This window comes from Peromyscus leucopus, chromosome 5 (genome assembly GCF_004664715.2).
Source record: "Peromyscus leucopus breed LL Stock chromosome 5, UCI_PerLeu_2.1, whole genome shotgun sequence".
NCBI lineage: Eukaryota > Metazoa > Chordata > Mammalia > Rodentia > Cricetidae > Peromyscus > Peromyscus leucopus.
In genome coordinates, this window is record NC_051067.1 from 31654496 (window position 1) to 31675968 (window position 21473).

A 21473-nucleotide genomic window follows, 5' to 3' on the forward strand; every position below is an offset into this window, starting at 1 on the left:
AGCCAGATAAATGTGTCCCAGAGCTTAAGGCTTCTCCAAGCCACTCTCCATCTCTACCCATCCCGGGGCAGCTGTCTCACAGAGATAGTCTATGTTGGGGGAAGTGCAGAATTGCACCTACAAGACAGCTCAAGATTCTGAACAGATAAGCCCAGGGAGATTCTTGATATCTGTAATTATACTTAAGGTCTACAGTCTCTGGGCGACTAGAAACGGGATGGGGAGACTTGAGAGGGGAAACAGAAGACCTGAGAGGACAGGCCTCCCTCTGACTGCAAAGCTACCCCGCATTTCAGCAACTGTTCCAGAAAAAAACTCGGGCACGGAGCGGACACCTGGTTGTTTACTAGAAGCAGGGGAATGACGGGTTTGAGAGCCTGTGAAGAGTATCCGTGACTTACTTTACACCTTGGTTCCTCTGATATTTAGTCATCTTCAACTCAAGGACTTAATAGGAGTCCCTTTTGGCTTGCCAGCTTGAATCCTCCTTCCCTCACTTCTACACACACACACACACACACACACACACACACACACACACACACACACCACTGTAGCTGCCTTGATAGATGACGAGATGATTTATAATAGTAGGAACAGCTCAGTGTTGCTTAAACATATATACCTACGTGTATATGTAATTTCAAAATGGGCATTTGTATCTGTATCAAGGGAAGAGGAAGACCTATGTTTCTAGAATACACACACACACACACACACACACACACACACACACACACACACACACGGGAGGCAGTTGTTTCCTAGCCTCCAGCACATTTGGGCTCACTTGAGACCCTGTTCCCAGAAGTTTGCAAGACCAAGGCACTGTTGGATTGGGAGGAGTACCAGATTTCTCAGCGGAGGGGTCAGTAGTTGATTCCTACAGACACTTGGATACGGAGGGAGTATGGTCAAAGTCCCCAGCCTTAAAAAATAAAGTCACCGACATCCAGCTGTGGCTTTAAGTTCTGGGTCCGGTTGTAGCTGAAATACAATTAGAAAGTGATCATCCTGGACACCTTGGCATTTGGTTTTTACTGTGTGTGTGTGTGTGTGTGTGTGTGTGTGTATGCAACCAGCTGTGCCCATGAATGCAGATTTTAGCAACTTGTTTGTTTTCTGAAAGTGGGGTTTCCACATTCCAGGGGGCGGGGTTCTGTAATAGACAATGTGCTGGACTACACTCCCCCCAGTCCCTGGTTGCTCCCCCCATCCCCAGCACAGAGAAGTGTAAACAGTTTGTTCTGTAAACAACAAATCGAACGCACTCCAAACCTCCCCCCCCCCCCCCCCCCCCGCTTTGGGTATAAAAATTACCATTGTGAAATTCGTATTTGGCATGCGGGGCGGCGGGGGTTGGGGTAGGGGTGTTCGGTTTTACAAAGATCAACTTTCCATGGTTTGGCTCTGGATAATCGCCAGGAAAAGATATTTGCATTTGGTTTTTATGTGCTTACTCGGAAGCAAACCTCCAGTGAACGGTTTGATTGTATTTCAAGCACTCACTGTTTTATTATTGTCGTTGCTGGCTGTTGTTTGAAGATGCAGTCTGGAGGGGTGGGGTACAAACCAAAGTTTTCATTTTCGAGTTGGAGTTTGGGTACCCCTTCTCTGTTGTCGCACGGGTAGTCAGTCACTCTGCTGCCTCCCCTACAACCCGTGACTTGATTGGAAGAAATACCGCAGGACCCCTTGGGCATCTTTTTTGACACCTTGGGTACTGGCAGCTTGAAAGCCCCCGCAGGCGACAGCAATAATGAGTGTTTGGCGGGATGGTGGCTGGGAGCAGCCGACCCTCATTCCCCTCTCTGACCTGCCAGGAGAGGTTACAATTCCCTGGGCCCACCGAAGGGATCTTAGCTTTGGGAAGGAGGCATGACGTCACGGTAATGGTTAAAAAACAAGGCCTCTGTGGGCCCCTCCTGCACAAAAAAACACCGGGAAGCGGCGAGAGCTCCTGGAATGCCCGGATTGGGGACGTGGTGACACCACAGGAATGGGGAGTGGGGCCAAGGGCCAGCAGCACCAAGGCGGGTCACCAGAACCTGGAAAAGCTATTTTCCGTCTTCTAGTTAAGGGAGTGGGGATTGGACTGGGGGCCGAGTACAGAAACTCACTCCTGCAGGGTGTGAAGCTGTCCCGCTTGGGTTCCCTGGGAGGTACTCGGCAGGCCCCACTCAGTCCAGGCCGACCTATATGATTCCTTTGCCCGTTTTTTGGGAGTTTCCTTCTCTTGGCTTCGGAGTTTAACCCTGGAAACCCAGGAGTGGGTACTGAGGGTCAGGACGCTTGTGTGCTGGTCCCAGCGGCCCTGCCTAGTCCGGAGTTGAGAGAGGGGGCAATTCTGCAGAGCTTCCTAGGGGGCTGGGGTCAGTAGAGACTGCATCCCCAGCCCCGCTGGAAGATGAAACGGGACATGGACAATTGTCCCAGGAGTGCGTATGGAAAACTTCCCACGAAGCTACCACGACAGACAAGTAGGGCAAAGTACATTTGGAGGTGTCTTTCAACTATTTAGAGAATTTCCTTAGTTCTCCATTTGGCCTTTTTCCTTACCCGGAGCCCGCGGGAGGGGAGGATGTCCTGGGGTCAAAGCCCGTTATTCGTTATCAAACTGTCAGGCGGCACGTAGAGTTTGTCATTAATGTGACTTTTCACCAGAGGGAGGAGGCAGGGGGTGGGGGCAACACCTGGGTGGCTGCGACTTCGCGGATGGACTTCCTCCCTAGGAGGCTTGACAGCAGAACGTTCGTTCTTAACGAGGTCTCTCTAATTCAACCCTTTCTTTGAATAATTCCTACAAGAAACGAAAACAGCGTTTATCTTTCGATTACTTCAAACACAAAATGCGTACGTACATCGCTTATCTGTATGGATGAATTAATCGGATAGCTGTCCATTTAGACGTGGCCCTCCACGGGAACTTTGCATGAGATAATTTAATGTCATCTTCCAAATCCTCAAGGTTAGTCTTCTTGGCCTTTCTAATTGCTTACAGGGAGAGAGAGAAAGAGAGCCAACACCTGTCCTTTAACCCCTGGGGTGGACCCGTTTGTTTGTCACCCCTCTGCAGGAAAGCGACACTTTCAGAGTGGTTCCTCGGTTCAGAGGGGAGCTGAACCATAAAGGGGCCACAAAGCATGGGAAAAATGAATCTTTAACTTTGGAGCCTGGTCACAAAAGACTCGGACCTTTCTTTGTCTAGGAAGAGGTAGATAAAGAGCTAAACTGTCACTTCTTTAAAAAAAAAAAAGGAAGGAAGGAAGAAAGAAAGAAAAAAGAAAAGAAAGAAAAGAATAACGGTGGGCAATGGGAGAGGGTAGATTGTGTATGCCGGCAAATGCCCGCGCCTTGGTTCCTCATGATCCAGATTCCCAAAATATTCATGGATTCATGGTGGCAGCCAAGCTTTAGGGCCCGAAAAGGAAGAGGCCCCTTCATTTCCTAACCTGGGCTTATCGCTGGTCATCAGTAAAATGCCAGCAGGTCCTCAGACCCGGGAGATTGGCGTTTTCAGAGACTGCCGGGTGCGAGCTGGCTTCGGGCAGTGGGGCGAAGTCCAGCGCCTTCCCTGGGCCGCAGAGGAAAGTTTGCGCTCCAAGACCTGGACCATAAGTCTTGCGGTGAAATGCTGTGTTCAGAGATACTGACCCGCAAACGATTCGGGATGCCCAGGCCAGTGAAAATGACTGCACCTTGCAGACCTAGGGCTGGTCCCAGGTCACCTGCCCAACACCCAAGCACCAGTGCCACAGCGAGTCTTTCTTTCTGCCTCCCAGGGTGCCCTTCTCAGACTCTCCCAACCAGCTTGCAGTCTCCACTGGCCCGGGTTCTGGGACGCTCCCCATAGTGTACTTCGCTGTACCCTGGAGCCAGGCGCCTTGGGGACCTCGAGCACACAAGGAGGTCTGCCTCACAACCCTCATTTTCTGGGAGGCAGCCGCGGGGCCCTGGACTAAAGCTGGGTGTTTGCACCTCTTAAGGAACAACACACACACACACACACACACACACACACACACAAAAGTTAGCATTTGGCTCATCGCGGCGAGTTTCGCTCGAGGTCGGACGCTCCCAGGCGATCTGAGATGGAATTGGTTGGCACGGGGGTCCGCAGCTCCTTTCAGCCTCTGTATGCTTTCCACTGCCCGGGCGGCAAAGGCAAGAAAGGAGGGATGGTGTGGAACCCCGGGCCACTGGGCAGCCCGGGGCCGGCCGAGCTCCCCGGCTGAGCGCGCACGTATCTCTCGGCCAGTCCCTGGACTGGGGAGCAGCAAGCTCAGCCCCCGACACTACGCGTGCTCTGAGCGCCCCCTGCCGCCCGCGGCTTCACCTCCGCGTCTCCTCTGTGGTCGTCCGGGCTCCAGAGGCTGGTCGAAGACGGTCCCTTCCTTTCCGGAGCCTCTCGGGGGAAGCGGGTTGACTGAGGACCTTGCGGCTGGAAGGAAGCCCCCACGGGCTCTGGTTTCTTGTTTTCGCAGGCAGCAACTCTCACTTCCCCAGAGACCCCCGGGACTAGCCCCATCCTGGTAAGCATCTCCCTAGGCATAGATTTGGGACGTTCTTCCTAGAGCCGGAAGTGACCTGGGATCGGGGCTCTCAGCCACCGGCGACACATTCCTTCCAAGGGGCCCCTTTAAATTGATGTACACATTACAGAAAAAGCAAAGCCGCTTCACCGAGTGAATTACTTTCTGGGAGATGCCAAGGAATGCATTTACTGGCCGCTAGGTCTGCCAATAAAAGTTGCAAATGAAGGCTGCTGGTTTCCAGGAAAATGTACTTCTGTTTTTAAAACACTCCTTAGTCTTAATTACCAAAAACTGAACCTCCAAAGAACCGGTTTAAAAAACAGGACTAGTGAGTGGCAGTGATGGTGGCTGCTGGTGAGGTCTCACACCCCCGCATGCATTTACACACCCGAACTCGCCGCGTGAGAACAGACCATGCACACCTACAGCCTTACCAATGCAGAGGCGCGCCAGTATTTACATACAGAGCAGACACAGACACAGGCTCCGCGCTGGCACCTTAGGAGGTATGCATTCGGATTAGCCAGTGCTGTTTAGTTTGGAAGTAAAGCTGTAAGAAAAGACAAACTACAGTAAATACGAAAGCAAGTGGCCTCGGAATATTAGACAGAAATACATGTGCGCAAAGAAAGGAGGCGTTGACTCCATAGTACTTAGCTGTGGCTGCCAAAATCCTTTTTCTTCTGCAAGATAGGGCAACAAATCCGGAATTGGTTTTTATCCTCTTTTGGTGTTGGGCGTTGAACCCAGGGCCTCTAGCACGCTGAGACCTGGCTGCAACGGAGAGCTACACCCCAATTGCCCCCCCCCCCAAATTACTTTTAGGAAAGGTCTCCTTTTGTTTGAAGTCACAAAGACCCCAGTTGGAATTAGAAAATCTCTCCACAAGAAGCAGCGATTTTTCCTGCCCAAAGGTTTGGGGCAGCACTACCAATGCTAATGAAAGGTGAACTTGTTCCATAGGCTGGTTCTTTCTTCTTAAGCACAGACACTAATAAGCGCACTAATAAGGATACTTAAGATGCTTGGAGCACTTATGTTGTCATCCTGCCAAGGGCTACAAATAAGCACTCCATTTAACCCTCCCAAGGACCCTGACATTGATGCTATTATCTGCATCTTACACGTGAGAAAGGGAAGCTTAAAGAGAATAAGCTGACAAAAGGATATATAACCTCCTGGTTTGACTCACTGTGTCTCGTTGGGCCTTTGGAATGCCACCTGTAAATACACAGTTTGTGTGCCAATGAGAGAGGGAAGTTTAAATGATTAAATGTCACAAACGGCAAATTTTACCTTTATTTCAGATGTCAATTGTAAAGTTCATTTCAGATCAACGATATATTTACTAAACAATTAGTCATCATGGATGTGGGGCATGATTTTTTTCCCCCTTTGGCCTGATTCTAGCAGCAGGGAACACAGCGGATACCCTTTTCAGGACTTCCCTGTGAGGCTCTATTAGTATCTCTATGGAAAGAACACCTACACATATCAATACTTAACATATTGTGTATATGAAATGCACTGGACTGGAGCTGGGCTAGTTTATCTGCACATTTATACTTGACTTCAGGGCTGCCCACATTGGGGACATGAGCTGGATAAATGCTGTAAAGTAAAAGTATGTTCATGTATAAATGTTTATATTAGTGACTGAACCCAGGACGGCACACAGCAGGCAAGTGTCTCACCACTAAGTTGTCCAGGCTGGCTTTGAACTCAAGATTCTCCTCCCTCAGCCTCCTGAACCTGGGTGAATAAATGCAAGTCCTGCTTGCAGGTGAATTTTCTCCCTCCTTGGAAGCCATTTGGTGGCCCTCCATATTTGGTTTCTTCAAGGTTGTTTCTCCAGTGAGCACAGCAAATGAAGAACAGAGGAGGCCCCCTCCATCCACCTCCACGGTGTCTCTGTCTTCACACTTAGCTACAGCCACTGATCTCAGGGATGAACCAGACAGGACCTTGCACCTAGGAAGCTGCAGACCCCCAAGGCAAGGTTGGGAGCTTTCTTCTCAGTCCTCGTTAAAAAATTCAAGCCAAGGGGGTTGGGAAGGCATGACCTGCAATGGCTGAGGTTATCTGTCTCTAGGGTCTCATGCCAGGGCCCCCCCCCCCCAATCATCAAAGTCAGACTGCCGGAATCACAGGGAGGGAAACTGAGGCTTGGGAGAGTAAGCTGACTCACGACAAGGCAGGGATCCTCTTACGCAGGACGGGCAAAAATCTAGTCCAGCCTTGCCGCAGCGCATCACTGAGTTCCTCCACCTTAAATCCCACCAAGGCTCTAATGTCTAGTGCGGGTGACAATATTAGGCTGCTTGGAGAAGAGAGTCGGAACAGCCATGGAGAAAGGTGGGCAGGAGAGGAGTGAGCTAGAGCCGCAAGGCCTTTCCTCAGAAATACTCCACTGCTCAACTGGGGTTTGGTCTGGGTCTGTAAGACAGAGCCAGCGATAGGGTGAAGATACCTGGGCCGAGGACTAAAAGGGGCCCTAAGACCTCAGGCAGGTCCAGGGCCCAGTGCAAGGCTGGAGTGGAGGTGATTGGCCACCATCTAGCCAAAAGCGCAGAGGGGCTGTGCTTTCCCACGGACCAATATACACGTCAGGGGGTGGAGAGGCCACTACGGTGAGCCCAGAGGACCTGACAGGGCCCGTGAGCTCCAGTCCTGACGCAGTGTATTTCTTCACTGCTGGCCAGTACAGGTTGTGGCCACTACCAAACCAAGCTGCCAGAGGAGCCTCCCCGAGTCCTTGCTGACTACTGTGACAGTCTGGGACTGCCCTGCTTCTCTTCGAGCCCAGCAGGCTGGCATCTGACTGCCTTTGTTTGCCACCCTTGGAGGAAGGTCCCTTTGCAGGCGGCGGCTGTGTTCATACAGGCCACAGGCATGCACTGGGAACCCCAAGCAGGACCTGTGTTTAGTCTACCTCGCTGATGTCCTTCCTGAACAGATGGGAAAAGGAAGCAAGTCTCTTAGCCATTCCTGCCTCACAGTACCCGTGCCCATCCATCATTTTCTCACTTACGGTCACGGGATGGCAAACTCCTGCCTGACTATTGGGCAGAGTGGGGGGCTGGGTCACCAGGGAGCGGCCAGGCCGGCTAGGCGCTCTTTCCCTCCTTCCTTCCACACAAAGGTTTACATTATTGGCTACCCCTGTGATGAAACAGGCACCAGATTAGATAACGCTAAACATGCTTTCATAAGGTGCCAGGGTGGCCCACGAGACGAGCTCCTTCAGTTTGCCAGCGTGCATGCTACTACTCAGTTTGTTTTTAGGTAGTTAGCTCCTTTCACAGACAGACGACATAGAGGTACACCATGACTGCCCAAGGAGAAGACCACCATTGCCCAAAGCCAGAACAATTACTCACCCAAAAGGAGCAAGTTGGTATGAGCCGCTGACTTCTGGGAGCTGGCCTGGCAAGCCTGGTTGTTTTGCTTCTGTGTGTGGCAATTCCACACGGTGCCGGCTGCCCTAAGACACACAACATAGTAGTTTTCATTGTTTGTCTTTATGAGTATTTGCTATCAAAGATTATTTGTTAGACCTATTTGTTTTAGTAAGGAACGTGTCCAAAGGCAGGCTGAGGAGGCGGCGCTGGGAAATGTTTTGGCAGTGGGCAGAGAAGGCCCGGGGAGCCAGCCCTCCTGACAGTAAGGCCAGGACGCTCACGCATTTTGTTTAGATCAGTGCATTGTCTACTGTGTGCTGGAAGCAAGCTAGTTTTCTAGTAAACACCACGGTCGTTCATGCCAACTGCTTTTTCTTTTCTTTTTCTTTTTTTTTTTTTTCCTTCCTGGAATGAGCTCATCGATTTGCTCAGGTTCCACAATGCACTGTTCACTCAGTTTTTAGTTTGTCTTTGGACATTTTAATAGATTTGGATTGAATGTGCTTCAGTGGTGGAGATGTATGAGGCCCTGAATTCAGGTTCATCTCCTAGCACGTGTATAGATGTGCATATTAGATATGATATTCTATGCACTGAGAAATCCATACGCAGGCGGGAAAAACTCGATGAGAATTTAAAAAAAAAAAAAACCCAACACATTCTCTGGTAAGAGTTTGTCTGGTGGTAAAAACCTTTTGCCTAGCTTGTGTAAGGCCCTGGGTTCCATATGCAACACCACAAAACAGAAAAGAAAAAAAAATACCAGGTGGCGAATGCATTGTGCTAACAGTTTTTACTTGTAAATGGAAGTTGAAAATGAAACCTGCCTAGCTCTTTCTCCTGAGTTGAGTTTGGCAAATTCTGTGTTTCCCTGGTGATACATGTTTTTCTCTTCCTCGTTTCTTCTTTCTTGATGACTTGTACATCAGCATTCTGATGATATCTATACAGCCCTGCCGATTTCCAGGAGAATCAGTTATCAGATGGTGTTGACAGTCTGTTGTAAATCTCATAAAAGAAGAGTTGGAACTCATTTTGCAGCTCTGCCAGACATTTTCTAAGAAAGCATTTAGAACCCAGAAAGCATTCCGAAGCGGATCCAAGCGACATTAGACACAGGTCAAGCGCTGGCTTCAGAAGCGCTTGGTGCTGCTTTCCCGTCTCCCCCCAAACAAATACCGTGCCTATATTTGGGGGGAAGAATGTTGGGTGAGTAACGTCCTCTTAGGAAAATGTACGGAGTTTTCTACGTCTTACTAGGTTCTAGTAACTACCCCCACTGTGACCCATGTAATCCAGCTACTAACTACCATTTAAAAATCTGCTAAGCAGATGTGGGGCTGCGGAAGGAGGGTGATCAAGGGCCAGAAAGATGGAGGGCGGTGGTCAGGTGGTCACAACACCGTCTAGAGGTGACAAAATATGGTGTGTATGCACCAATACAAGCAGTGCTGATGTTTTTATGTGTCAAATTAACTAAAACAAAACAAAATCAAATAAGGTCCACATTTCTGAAGGAAACATGACAGATACATTTTAATTTTTTCATGAACTCTGTGTGTGTGTGTGTGTGTGTGTGTACATTTGCGGAGGTCAGAGGACACCTCTCCTGAGTTGGTGCTCTGCTGTCATCGGGTGCCAGGGATGAACTCAGGTCATCAGGCTTGGTGGCAGCAGGCACCTTTAGCATCTGTACGTCTTGCAGGCCCGGGTCATTTGTGATGCCTGCTTCTCTTGCAGAATGAGGAGAATGGCGAGTCTTTCATAGTTTGAAGGATTTGTTAGTAGACAGGGGGGCAGAATCTGGAAGGTGTATTTTAGGCTCTCCTACGTAGGAGTCCCTAGAACTGGGGACAGGGGACACAAGGTGTTCCCCTGCTTAGCTGAATTACTTTCCTGGGATAGTAGGGGGTTATTTTTTCAAGCGTGACTTCTCATCTTTCCTTGCTTTTGAGGGGTTGGGAATTGAATCCAGGCCCCAGGCTCTGTCCCTAGAACAGAAACATCCCCTCCCACCCCACCCCCCCACTCCCCGCTGCTTTTTTTCTGTTTTCAAAAGCTCCATGATGTCTCTGGAACTTCAGTGCAAGTTGTTTTTTGCTAACATTTTCATTTGTCAGAGACTCTGGGTCCTAAAAGGAAGGGAGACAAGAGGGAGGAGCCCTGCTTCCCATCCTTTCTGTGGCTAGCTGATCCTGTGTGCAGAGACCCAGCAAGATCCATGTCCACTGTCCTGGCCACTGTGACCTAAGCATGGGATCCAGGGAACCCCTTGCTGTCAGGAGCTGGTGGCACACCAGACAGACAGCAGATCTGTGGTCCCCCGTTGCCCTTGGAACTCAGGGTCTTACCTGGTAGAATTCGAGAAACTTCTGGGACATTTTCACTTCTGGGCAGGAGAATCCCTCACCGCAACATTCTGGATGACGTTGGAGCCCATGGTCCACTCGTCCGGCAAGTGTGGGGCCACATTTTGGTACCATGACTTAGAGACTCCATCCGAAAGGCCTTCACCCCCTCTTGGGGAGAGTGTGGGTGTTCTTTATGAATAGTTTCCATCTGGGCACAGAGCTCCAAGAGCCTGGTCCAATTTCTGCCCACATGCAGCACATACTATGAAAGGCCATTTTCCTTTTTGAAGCAGGTCCAAAACAATAGGCACAATGAAGCACAGGCCGTCGCCTGTGGGGAAAGCAGCTTGTCCCAGGGATCCCAGTGGAACGAAGTGGTGGGCTGGTCAGGACAGATCTGACAGGAAAGGAACCCTTCCCCAGCTAAAGCACTGGTGGCTGTGACAGGGAGGTGTCCCAGGGGCTCAGGCCACCCGTGGGTGACCATAGCCTTATCCTTTCCACTCCAAGGCCCTGGTGGCCAGGTGGGGAGAAGGCCCAGCATGAAGTGCTGAGCTGTGCCTCAGTTTACTTTGATATGTGTGTCTGACTGAAATCCTGAAGTGGGGAATTCGTGATACAGTCTCAGTAGAGAACATTCAAGAATAACCCTGAAAAGAGAAATCGCAAAGACAGGAAATTTTAAAATAAAGATGATGGTGAACAAGAAAAGGTTCTGGATCACTCCAATTAGTCACTGAAATGTACTAGGAGCAGTTGGCTGTGTAAGGCTGGGGACCATAGTCCTCTGCCTATCTCGGTGGCTACTTAGATCTGTGGATGCATGTAAGTTCCCAGGACACACGATCGCCTTGCCTTGTCTGCCGTAGCATGAGCTGGATGGCACACACACGAGGATTTTTTCTTTTCTTGCAGTGTTATAGAATGGAACCCAAGACCTAGACAAATGTTGGACTCCGGCTACTTCCCAGCCATACACAGGAAACTTTTTTTTAACTGTTAACTAAAGAAATTTGAAGTCAACTATATGTGCATGAACAAAACCAGTAGCTTCCTGGGACAGCAGAGAGTGAACTGCCCATTGTGAACTCCGGGCTGCTGGTAGGTTTCTTGAGGCAAAACCTGTCAAAATGCAAACGGCAGCTCTGAGTTTTCGCCCCTGGAAAATACTGCTTTGCTGCGTGTTGGTGTCGGTTGGTTGTTGATTACAAAGTAGGCCGATGGAATTTGGAGACTGATTGCAACTTGAGACACAAGATCCCATCTAGAGCCTTCCAGAAAGTCCCCCCATGAACAAGGGAGTGAGGGCTGTGAAGAGAAAGAAACCAGTGTTGGTGGGGGAAGGAGAGGTGTGAACAGCCTGAAGTAATGTGGTGAGAGAGAGAGATAAAGTCGCCTAAGGCTCCCGCAGCCAGAAGAAAGCCTTGCTTACTCCCAACACCGGGCATTGGGTTTCACGGAAAGCCCTTTATCTCCCTGGGGTCTGATGTTATCGCGGCTTGAAAATGGTAAATCGTTTATATAACATTTGCTGCTTCACCAAACGAAGGTGCAATGAATTCACCGAATGTGAGAGGGGATCAGGCCCAGGCTGCAGGACTCCGGGCTTCTGTTGGGCAGCAGAAAAGGGGGTTGGGGCTGTGGTAGAAGAGGGGGCAGCCTGGGGAGGCTGATTACCTAGGCTGTTCTTCTGGTTTTTCTGGGTTAGTGGTGTGTGTGTGTGTGTGTGTGTGTGTGTGTGTGTGTGTGTCCATGAGCTTGCAGCAGACGTGACTCTGGCTTCCTCAGGAGGAGAATTTTAATAAGACCCTGTCCCTTGGCAAGCTGATTGTTGGAGCTCTGCTGTGATATTACTACAGGAAGGAGCCAGGGTTCTCACATGTCAGTCTTAAGTCGAAGACTTATTCTGAGACTAGGAGGAGGGTGAAGAATCAAGAGGTTTGCCGTGTTCAGTGTGAGCCAAAACGACTTCTGCAGTCCTTTAGCATTTCCCGGAGTGTGTGTGTGGGGGGGTCGTTCGAAGAAGCCATTGCAGCTCATTTTTGACACACAGAATGCCACCAGCACCATTTGGTTAGGGTTCTATGTTCCATGCTGCACACGCAGTTGCTGGAAATGTTGTCATGAGGAGGTTTTCTGCACTGTGTGTATGCTTATGGCTCGAAATAAACTATAGTCGGACCTCAGTTTGGAAGACAGGAACCAGTGATTTTATGTATGCTCCAACGGAAGTTATTTCTCACCTTTCCATCTCTCTTTTTGTTTCTTTCCCCAGGAATCCAGGCAGTGGGTGCTTTTTCCACTAACCTTCTACAGGGCCTGAGGTGGAGCTCTGGCGTCATCTAGTGGCAGGAAAGGAGCGGTGCATGTGGAAGCATCGGAAAAGTTCAAGATGCCTCCTCACACCTGGAGTTGACTGGGCAAAAAGAACTTTGTGCTGCCTGGCTGTTTGCAAGCCAAGTTTTCCCACTGGATCTAGGGTGGCAACATATTTCCTGGGCTTAAGGTTGGATCCTCAGAGAGAGTCTAGCCATCAGGATAACTGAACGCCATGGTATCCAACTGAGGTCTACTTTAGTGACTTGTTGCTCCAAGGTGGGCAAAACCAGTTCCAAATGAATCCCCATGCCCTGCTTCTGAACTTCTGTTTCCATGAGAGGCACCAGAGACTTGGAGGGTCGCAAAGCTGAGCGTGCTGTCACAGGGCCTTCGGACTGGTGTCCCCTTGTAGTTCCCACCAGGCCACAGCATGTCCCACACTAATATCTAGCCCCTTACCACAGCAAGCTGTCCCTTTGGTAAGCTTCGGCAGGTGGAAGGAGATGGAATGTGGGTGGGCAGAGCTTGTCCCTGTGCTCTGAAACAAACAAACAAAAAGAAACAAACAAAAAGAAACACAGGCTGGTTCGGGCCAGGAATGGGAAAGAGGTCCAAAGAGCAGCCTCAGGTAGATGAGCCTCAGGGGAGGCCATGTTAGTATTCTCTAAACCCATCCTTGTCCAGGCACCTGTGGGCACACGGACCCCAAGGCTCAGACCTTTCCAGGATGTCTTCCTGGGGAGGACTCTGTGTGAGGAGGAGGGCATTTTCACTTCACACGGATGTCTGGACAGAGAGACTGGGGCCAGAGAGTCACTCATCCTGGCCAGGCTGTATCCCAGCTAGGGATGCGTCCGTCAATCTCAGGTCAGCTGGCTGATGTTTTCTGAGCATCCTAGCAGCTGTAAATTTACATGTGCCACCAAGAAATCCAGTAGAGTGACCACCGTTATTCCCATGAAGGCCACAAGTAGCCACCACGCTGGCCACGTTTTCATCAACTTGATACAAGCTAGGGTTATTGGAGGAAGGGGAATTTCAGTAGAAACTCATGCCTCTGACAGACTGGCCTATAGGCAAGCCCGTAGGGTATTTTCTTGATTAATAGCGAACTAGGGAGGAGCCAGTCTGCTGTGGGTGGTACCACTCCCAGGCTGGTGGCCTCTGGGTGGTATAAGAAAGCAGGCTGAGCAAGCCATGGAGACCAAGTCAGCAAGCAGCACTCCTCCACGGTCTCTGCTTGAGTTCTTGTTCCAGATTTCAGCCTTGAAAACCCTCCGTGACGGATCATGACGCGGGAGTTCTGAGATGAAGTAGGCTGCAGCCTTCCGTCTCCTAAGTTGACTTTGGTCAATGTTTCATCGCAGTGACGGAAAACCGAACTAGCAGAGACACGTGAGCAAACCAAACAGATGATGCCCAGAACTGTGGGAAGGGCACTTTCAGCCGCGAGTTGGTCTCCCCGGGGCCTCTTCAGTCTGGGTCCCCAGGAAGACTTCTCGAGCATCCCTGGTGTCAGGTGGTAATGGCACTCAACCAGCTGTCTCTCCTTTTGTCCTCAGCACGGCCACAAGGCACACAATATTGGACAGAAAAGGGACTTCTGCTTAGGTGGACAGGCAGAGAGAGGGCAGTGGCACCTTGGGGTGGCTGTCGTTTTGAAAGTTGTTTATTGGCTGAGGGGTTAGACAGAGCATGACTAATTTCATCCCGCCCGTGAGAAGACCGACTTCCTCCCTCCCTCCAATCATCCCAGGATCCAGGGCCCCACGCACACAAGGACATTGCTCCACCACTGACTGAGCTGCACCCAGGCCAGAAGACCAGGATTTGGCTGGTTTCCAGGGTTCTGGGTTCCAGGGGTTTGCTTTGTCGTCTTGGTGATTGGTTGGGATTTTGTAAAACTCTGAATCTCAGATGAAGACACGAGCCAGCTAGGTGGGTCTGCAGGACAACAGATCTGAGGTGGTGGCCTGAAGAATGTGACCAGGGCTGGGGCAGCTCCCCATCTGGGGGGCAGGTATCAGAACAAGGTGCCAATGGCTTCCGCTGCCCAGCTGCCGAGGTTGGGGGGTGCGCGTTCCATTAAAGGCCTTTGCGAGCAGCGCTGAGGAATGTGTGTGAACAAGTGGGGTGCCCTCTCCCTGGCTTGTGCTCCTCTCAGCCCAACCTGTCTGTTAGGAACCCCAGAAGCCTCACCCTCCAGTGGACGTCCCTCCATCTTTCACGAGGCACCTTTATGACAGAGGAGGCAGGGGTGGCTTTACCTCCTCTTGCGTTTAGAAAGGGAAATTATTGAAGAGGAACCCCTTTCCCAGTGGATCTGGGAACCAGGGCCTGGCACAAGCTGGCAAGCGCTATCCCCGAGCCACAGCATAGCCCGCTCTGGACCCTTTCATCCATAACGCAACCTGCCCACTCTCGAGTGGAAACTTTCAACGTAAGTACGTTCTCAAGTTTGGGTTTCAGCTAGACAGACCTGTAGCTTGGCAGATATATTAGGGCTTATTTGTCCTCTTAATGGGGAGCATCTCCAACGAGAGAAGTTTGCCCCCCTGCTGGTCTGTTCGAGCCTGAGGGAAGAGAAGCAGCTGCAAGAAAACCTGTCCCTGGGCTAACCTATGCTTCTGGCAGTTTCTTCTTAGGCAGTTAGGCTTTGTGCCTTTTTTTTCTTTTTAAAGATTTCTTTATTTTTATTTTATGTGTAGGAGTGTCTTGTCTATATGTATGCGAGTGCAGCCCATGTGTGCAGGTACCTGGGGAAATCAGAAGGTGTGAGATCCCCTGGAGCTGGAGTTACAGTGGTGAGTTACCAACCGCCTACGGTGTGGGTGCCGGCAGTCTAACCCGGCTCCCTCTGCAAGAGTACCAAACCATCTCTCCATCTCTCCCCGCCCCCAGGTATTTTTCAAAGACAGCAAAATGAAAATAACTTTAGAAAGCATGAACACACACACACACACACACACACACACACACACACACACACGCATGCACACTCACTCACATCTGCATTCGCCCCTAGGAGTCACACAAATGTTGCATGCTGCCCTCTTCCACAGAGGCAAGGACAGGGACATAAAGACTAATGAAGTCAGGAGAGAGGACTCTTCCTTTTCTGTCAGCCATGTCCCAGAGATCCGTTCCTGTTGCTAAAAGGCCAGAGGAGGGGCAGACACCTTCCAGCCCCTGCCAGAGTCCTCTCCCGACTCCCTTCTCTCCTGAACGGAAGTTGCGTCCAGGGCTGCCCTGCAGCGGGCAGTTAGGACCGGCTCCAAGTGCTTACCTGGGACTTCCTTCCACAGGCATCAGGCCCTGGGTTTCTTTGGTTTGGCACATGTCCACAAACAGGCCTGGCAAGCCCAGTCACCCAGTGCACTGGGCATCTATGGGGTGGACGTAGCCTCTGCAGGGCTTCCAGAAAACTCACCCAAGGAGCAAAAGCTTCTCCTCATCCCTGTGAAGCCAGGGAACCTGGGTTTGCATCTGTTTTCCTCTCGCCCATGGTGTGTTTGCACAAGCCTAGCAAGCCTCTTGTGAATTACTTCACTCTTCACAAACACCCAGCCCTGCCTTCAAAATTGCCCTGGGATCTTTTCATCAGTTCAAAGGAAAAATGTGTTATTTCAATCTACTAATGTATCTCTTTAGAGCTGCGGAGCTATCACGTCATGTAATATGCACGCTGCACCTGGGGGTTGGGGGTGGAAACCTTATGCTGTGTGTGTGTGTGTGTGTGTGTGTGTGTGTGTGTGTGTGTTACGGATTTTCCAGCGAGTATACTTAATAACCATGCTGACTTGGCTGTACCCTTCAGTTTTCAGGCTAAGTCTAGACACGGGCTTCTTTTCCTTCCTTTTTAAAGGCTGCGTAAGAACAGTATGGCTGGAGTCTTTCACTTTTTTCCTGTGCCGAGGGAGATGGATGCATAGAAGTGAACTTTCTTCTTTACCTACCATGGCACCTGTAAAATGCCAAGATGGCCAAACCATGGTGACAGGAAGTGTCCTTGACCTTGGTATTTGTCATTAGACACACCTATGTCTAGGGCAGTGACCCTTTAATACAGTTCCTCATTTTGTGGTGACCCCAAGCATAAAATTATTTTGTTGCTACTTTATAACTATAATTTTGCTACTGTTATGAATTATAATGTAAATATCTGATATTCAGGATATCTGAGATGCAACCCCCCCAAAAGGGTCGAGACCCACAGCTGAGAAATACTGTCTTCGAGAGATCTCTTTGAAGTCAGCCAAAGCCATGCTCTATCAATAGCTGTGGATGGCACAGTGGAGATAAGCACATGGCATATGAATGTGGTTCTCATTAAAGACCAACCAGAGAAATTTTTCTTTAATTATTTATTCTTAGATAATCTTATGTAGCTCAGGCTGGTCTCAAACTTTCTATGAAGCTGAGGAGGACCTTACTTCTGATCCTCCTGCCTCTTTCACCTACATGTTGAGACTATACATATATGCTGTCATAGCCAACTTCCAACCAGAATTATTTAAAAAAAGAGTGAAGTTACTGTGTGAAAAACATTGAGTGAGGTTGCTTGAAATTCCATCTGTGCAGCCCTCCCCCCCCATCTCTGGGAGGCACATGTTCCAAGACGAGGGTACTGGAAAATGAGGACAAAGTCCACCCTGCCCATGCTGTTTCTTCCTGTGTGTGTTCTGATGATAAGTATTATACATTATAAATTAGCAACAGCAACTGATAATCAGCAGAACAATTATAACCCTGTGTGTCTAATAGAATTTTTTAAAAAAGATTTATTTATCGCCGGGCGGTGGTAGCACACGCCTTTAATCCTAGCACTTGGGAAGCAGAGGCAGGCGGATCTCTGTGAGTTCAAGGCCAGCCTGGTCTACAGAGTGAGTTCCAGGACAGGCATCAAAACTACGCAGAGAAACCGTATCTCGAAAAACAAAAAACAAATAGATTTATTTATCACATAGTGTTCTGCATGCAGATATGCCTGCATGCCAGAAGAGGGCACCAGATCTCATTACAGATGGTTGTGAGCCACCTTGTGGTTGCTGGGAATTGAACTCAGGATCTCTGGAAGAGCAGGTAGCACTCTTAACCCCTGAGCCATCTCTCCAGCTCCTGTAATAGAATTTATAATATAATATACATACAATATAAAGGCTCACACTTTAATCCCAGCACTAGTTAGGCAAAGGCAGATGGATCTCTGAGTTGAAGGCCAGCCTGGTCTATGGAGCAAATTCCAGATTTAAGCCAGGGCTACACAGAGAAACCCTGTGTTGAAAAACCAACCAAGAAACCAAACAAAAAATGTTTAAAACTTATCAACTGGGAGCTGGAGAGATGTCTCAATGGTTAAGATCATCAACTGCTTTTCTGGAGGACTCAGGCTTGATTCCCAGCACCCAGATGGCTGCTGTTCACAAGCATCTACCTGTAACTCCAGCTGTGGGGATCTGACACCTTTTTATAGTCTCCTTATATGGTGATACTTTATTTGTGCTGAAATGTGATTTTATTTATATGTTAATAAATAAAGTTGCCTGGGGATCAGAGCTAAGAGCAAGCCATTTAGCAGAAGTCCGGCAACGGTGGCACACACCCTTAATCTGATCACAAGGCAGGCAGAGTCTCTGTGTGTTCAAGGACACAGCCAAGCAGTGACCTGAACCTTTAATCTCAGTACAAACCACAGAGACCTGGAGGTCTGTATAGATAGGTAGTGATAAAGAAGTCATGTGGTTGGGTTTAGAACCAATGAGAAGGCAGAACAGAAAGGCTCTAAGAAGACAGGACACAGGAAGAAGCTCTCTCAGGGGAAGGATGGCAGCAAGTGGTAAGATAAGGTGGTCTTAGCTCTTGGCTACTGCTCAATCTCTGGGCTTTTAACTCTTTATTTGGCTCTGTGTTTCTTATTTAACAAGACCATTTTGAATTACATCTACATCCTTGGGCATCAGATATGCACAGAGTACACAGTCATACACGTAGGCAAAACACCCAAATGCATAAAAACAAATAAAAAAAAAAAAACCTTTCCATTTCATATCATCAGTAGTTGGCCATGGGAAACTGGAGCTGGAAAAAGTGCAGTCACAAGTTGGGGTGTATTTGATTGTGCTCCTTAGGAGGTGCTGAGGCTGGAGCCAGGCCTGCCAACACGTGCTCCCCCACTGAGCTGTAGTCCAGCCTCCGGCACTGTGTTTCTGACCAGTACCTCTTGACTGAATGTGAGTCGGGGAAAGAACCCTCTCAGAGCTCCTCACCAGTGTGAGTGCGCCTCTGCCTTCTAAGCTCCCTTCTAAGGAAACTGTCTTTGGCTGTTTCCACTAGGAACGGGACAGAGCTGTGGAAGGATGGAGAAGGGAGCAGGCTGGTCACACTTCCAACTGACTGAAGACCCTATTGGAGCAGCACGTTGGCCTTTGTCCTCCACCAGAAATACCTTGCAGATGATGGATGGTGGTTTCTATCCAAAGGCTTTGCAGCGTGCTGTACCTACACTAAAGTGTAGCTTGCTGGTGTCCAAGGCAGTGGTTCTCAACCTGTGGGACGAGACCCTGTTGGGGTCCAACACCCCTTTCACAAGGGTCACCTAAGACCATCAGAAAGCACAGATATTTATATTTCGATTCGTAACAGTAGCAAAATTACAGTAATGAAGCAGCAATGAAAACACTTCTATGGTTGGGGGTCACCCCAATAGGAGGAATTGTATTAAAGGTCTGCAGCATTAGGAAGGTTGGCAGCCATGTGCTGGGCAGGCAAGCAGAGAAAACAGCTTAGTGACCCGGAACTGTACTTGGCTCGGGCTGTGTACTCCTGTGGTAGTGTACCTTCTATTGCTGTGGTATTAAAGACCATGACCCAAAGCCCCTCAGGTTAGGAAGGGCTTATTTGGCTCATGCTTTCATATCATAGTTCACCTTTGAGGGAACTCAAGGCAGGAACTGGAGCAGAGGCCACAGAGAAACCCTGCTTACTGGGTGGCACTCACAAATTCTTCCCTTCTTCCTTCCTTCCTTCCTTCCTTCCTTCCTTCCTTCCTTCCTTCCTTCCTTCCTTCCTTCCTTCCTCCCTCCCTCCCTTCCTTCCTCGTTTATTTTTATTGTTATTTTTCAGACAAGGCCTCACTATGTAGGCCTGGCTATTCTCGAACTCACTATATAGACCAGGCTGGTCTCGAACCCACAGAGATCCACCTGCCTCTGCCTCCTGAGTGCTGGGATTAAAGGCATTGCTTGCTTCTTACACACCCTAGAACCACCTGCCCAGGGATGGCACTGCCCACAGTGGCTTGGCCCCTCCCGTACCAGTCGTTCATCAAGACAATGCCCGACAGACTTGCCTGCCAGCAGTGTGATGGAGGCGTTTTCTTCACTGACAGCCTCCTCTCAGCCTCTAGTTTGGGCCAAGTTGGCAAACAGCTAACCAGGCCAACACTTCTGAAAGTACACTGGTGACCACAGGACCCCCATCTGCATGGGCTGAGCATACATTCTTCTCAGAACCATGGGATAAACTTCTCCTCCAAACCACTGTCACAAACTCCCTTTTCATAGATATTTCTATTCAAACACATTTCAGAATATATCCGGGTATGGAAGGCAGGAGGCCAGTTTGGCTTAGACTGGTTTTGGGTGCATGTACAATAAGACACACTCTGTCCTCTGAGTGGCCTTTTGGGGGAATCCCCTGTTTCACCACCTTATTCCTATGCCTAATTGGGCATGGATATGATTCAAATCAGATGTATCATGGGAAGTGTTGTTGATTGTTTTCTTACTCTTTGTCTCTTTGGGGGGACTGCCACCCAGCTCCCAAATAAATCACACACAGAGGCTTATTCTTAATTATAAATGCCCAGGCTTAGCTTGGCTTGTTTCTAGCCAGCTTTCCTTAACTTTAAATTATTATATCTACCTTTTGCCTCTGGGCTTTTCCTTTTCTATTCCTGCATATCCTTCTTTATTTCTTACTCCGTTGCCTGTTGTATAGCTGGGTAGCTGGCCCCTGATGTCCTTCTCCTTATCTCACTCCTAGATCTACCCTTTTTCCAGATTTCTCCTTCTATTTATTCTCTCTGGCTGCCAGTCCTGCCTATCCTTCGTCCTGCCTTGCTATTGGCTGTTCAGTTCTTTATTAGACCATTAGGGGTTTTAGATAGGTAAAGTAACACAGCTTCACAGAGTTAAACAAATTTAAGATAAACAAAAGTAACACACCTTAAAATAATATTCCCCAACAGGCAAGAAACATGTGCAACAAAGGCCTACATTATCCAAACCTATTGATCAAAATAAGACAACCACCCACACTACGCCCCATAGTAACCAAACTCCTCTCTCTTAACGCCATAAAAAGAAGCCCCCCAAAAATCGGGGCCATTGAGCACTCTCATCCCCGGTGGCTGCTATCATTCATGACAGCTTGTTTCACTTAAATAAGATGTCAAGAACCTGGCCACTCTCAATCCAGCCCTTAATTGCCAGTTACAAATTGAAACCCCAAAGTAGCAAATATAGGCCCCTTCTCAATCCAGGGTCACACTTTCCACTGTTTCAGTATTCCTTGGACAACCATACCCTGAAAAAATTAGTGGAAATTTCCAGACAAAAGCATTTCATAAGGTTTTAATAACATTTGTTACAATATATTCTTGTAAGCAGTCTGTTGTATTATTGGCCTTGTTTCTTACTACATTTACTTTGCATGTTGAGCTTTCTAAGCCATACCACATGTGCACAGTTTGGTACTGGCTACACTTTCAGGTGTCTGGGAGGACTTGGGGTGCATCCCTGGGGATTCAGGGCACCTTCTCACAGAACAGTTGTTCCTAGGGGAGGTACAGTGTTAGGCTCCTTCGA

General features: G+C 49.1%; 1 long non-coding RNA gene across 1 annotated transcript; it reads right to left on the reverse strand.

Annotated features, from left to right (window-relative positions):
* Positions 1-6: 6 nt before the first annotated feature.
* On the reverse strand, positions 7-11333 carry LOC119088026. The gene is made up of 3 exons (XR_005091582.1): positions 10288-11333; positions 7916-8019; positions 7-5756 (listed from the first exon to the last, which is right to left on the reverse strand). It is a non-coding gene; the product is annotated as an uncharacterized LOC119088026 (long non-coding RNA).
* Positions 11334-21473: the final 10140 nt, after the last annotated feature.